Raw genomic sequence first — 3,115 nt, 5'->3', positions numbered from 1 at the left:
TAACTTTATTTTTATTTCAAATTTGATGTATTTATTTTAGTTAGTTGCCAAGGCTACAATTAAATTTTCGTTTGAAGTTTTTCATTTAATATTTATATTTTATTTTTATTATTATATTTTTTTTTTTCAATCACCGAAAATGATTGTAAATAGTTTTAGCTAATTATAACAATACTACTCTAAATGTAGAACAAAAGTCGTATGAACTACTTCCATGGTCCTGTTATGGTGTGTGTTGGTACTTTTTTGAGCTTGGAAACAACAAAAAGAAATCCATCAGCATTTGTGATGAGAAAAAAACATATTTAAACATAATGCGTTTCAGCTTTCAAGCCTTCATTGGAGGCCCTAGTTGACTTATTTCACTGTAATGTTGTGCCAGCTTTACTTTTATTAGTTACTTTTTAGAACTTAACAGCACTGCAAATTGTTTTTGTATGAAAAAAAAAAAACTCTGATACAAAGTATGAGGAATACAAATGCATACACTACTGAAACAAAATGAACATGAATAAATAATTACACAATTGTTATTTTTGGGTGAACTATCTCTTTAACACAAAGAAGCCCTGAAAACAAATGAAGAACCTGAAGAAAGATGGTGAGAAAAAAGAGAAAGTGAAAGAAAGAGAGAATCTCAGAACTCTTGGCTAAAATAGATCTAAACAAAACAAAGAAAAGCAAACAGTTTTAACAAATGAACACTTGGTCTAATCTTGTAGTGGTCTAACATATATTCCATTTTCAACTCAGAGAAAGCCAAACAAACAAATCCATTCTGTTTACAAGCAGTTCGCAATGAAAGAGAAAAAGTAAAGAGGTGAAGAGATACCCCTGCAGGCCGGAGTGTATGTGTGTGTGTGTTCTTATGATGAGCAGCATAAGTAGGCTACAGTGTGAGGCATTAGGGGCCTGTTGTCACAGTCAGCTCCGAGTGCCCGCGTCTTATTCTCCTCTCTCTCCAGCCCACCGCAGGGAGATTTAATTGCGTGGCGTTGACCTTTCCATGGTCGCCTTGACAACCCTGTGGGCAGTGGGGAGAGGTGACGGCTGCCCGATTACTTTTGACAAGGCGAGCAGGCACTAACGATGACGAGGAAGATGAGGACGAAGAGTGGATAATTAGAGTTCATAGTCAGCATTGGCTAGTCGCTACTGCCAAGCTCCAAGGACTCCTATGTCAAGTCTAGTCAGCCTTCGGGAACTTGAGTGAATGTGTGTGTGTGTATGAACCTGTCAGGCCAGGGAGCAGAGGGCTAAGCTAAAGCGACAGTTCGATTGAACGGCACAAGGCACAATTACTACGTAACACTCAGAGGATAATAATGTTCCGCAGTAACACACACACACTCACGCTGCTTTCCAGTTAACCTGATGTAATATCTCTCTCGGGGCTGCTGAACGTGATTTGTCCTACAGAGTCACCGTTCGAGGCTGAGAGTTCAGGCGTGTAGGCCTCGGCAGTGCTGTCACTGCTGTCCTGCCATTAGCCTCTGCTTGTGGTCATGCTGTTAGTTTATATTAGCACATACGCTAACATTTGGAATCCCATTACAACATTTTTCATGGTAATCATATTTTCAGCTGAAATATCATTGTACCTACAATAAAATTGCTGACGTCGTATAATGTACCACTGTCATCCAAAAATGTCATGATCCTAAAAGCTTCTAACACAGTTGAGAGGAAATTTAAAGGTTTTCATTTAGAAATAATATAGGCCTATTATATCTGATGCTCAATTTAAAAACTTAATCTGAAAATTAAATATAGATTAGAAATACACTAGCAAATGATTATTATATTATATTATATTATTAATAAAAATAATCTAAAAATAAATACACATATTAATAAATATATTGGTAGTATGTAGGAGTTCTGTGTATGTATATGGTATTGGTTAGCATTCAGTACCTCAGTATATATCATGTACCATGGTACCCCAGCTGACCTTTTTGTAAGGGTTTGGCAAGTAAATTTTCATAAGGACATCGCTAGCAACGAGACCTAGCCCCAACCTACATGACAGTGTAAGTTACGCCATCGAGGATTTAGTTAAACAAACAAAGTACAAGTGCTAACACTAAAACAAGCAATGAACATTAAGTGTAGAGTATGCCTTTCTTCAATCTTCATGAGACCTTTAGGCTCACTGAGGAGGACATTTCAAAATGGCTGCTGTATGTGATTGCGTGGGAATGAGTGATGGCAAGAGAACTAATAGAAGCCATCTGTCCCAGTAATGAACACACTCATCTTAACGTTTTTAATTAAGGCCCACTGCATTAGCCGTGATATGTTGCTTATCAGCAGTCTCCGTCATTATGCAAATATAATAAAGATCATCAAGCAGCATAGAAATGAATAACTGAAGTGGCTGCCAAGTTTTGTTTAATGGATCTAGCAGAGCTTTTGTATCGCCTCACCACGCTTGTGTCAGTGATGTGGTTTATGTTAAAGGTGGTTTTGAGGGCAGCTTTTGGACCAAGATCCAGGGATGTAAATAACAACAGGTTTTATCAAGCTTTATTTAACTAGGTTTATAAACCAGTCACTTTTGTTTTAGATACAAGATGCTAGCATGCTACTGCACACCAGGACAACTGTAGCAGCTATGCTAGTGTAGCAGAGTGAGCTATAGACCCAGTATGATTGGCTGGCGTTACCCAAACAGGTGAACCTATCAGGGTTTGTACTTTATCGTGATTGGTCAGTTGGGTAAGTTTCATTAGCCAATTAGTGCCTGTTGTGCATATAAAAGGGGGAAGTGTTTGGTTGCTTGGGATGCATGATCCTTGATACTGCCCCTTTGTGACATGTGGCGCTTTGAATGAGTGCTAGCAGTTGGGTTATCCTCCTGTCTGTCGTGTGCTGGCTGTTGGCCAGTTTTCAGATATGGGCCTGCAAGTAGCTGTAATCCTGCGTGGTGAGCGACCATGTGTATTGCAGCATTGTCCTGTTTTTTTGGATTGATTGCACGTCCAGGGGTTTCTAATGATCTTAACTGAAGCCTAACGAATCTCAAGTAACTGACTGCACTTCTGCTCTGCTCTACTCTGTTTTGTTCTGTCTGTAATTCATCTGGGTCCGTCTGTTATATTTTGTATTGTTT

This window comes from Sinocyclocheilus anshuiensis, unplaced genomic scaffold, assembly GCF_001515605.1.
Source record: "Sinocyclocheilus anshuiensis isolate Anshui unplaced genomic scaffold, SAMN03320099.WGS_v1.1 scaffold88, whole genome shotgun sequence".
NCBI lineage: Eukaryota > Metazoa > Chordata > Actinopteri > Cypriniformes > Cyprinidae > Sinocyclocheilus > Sinocyclocheilus anshuiensis.
Note: the sequence above shows the minus strand (reverse complement) of the source record.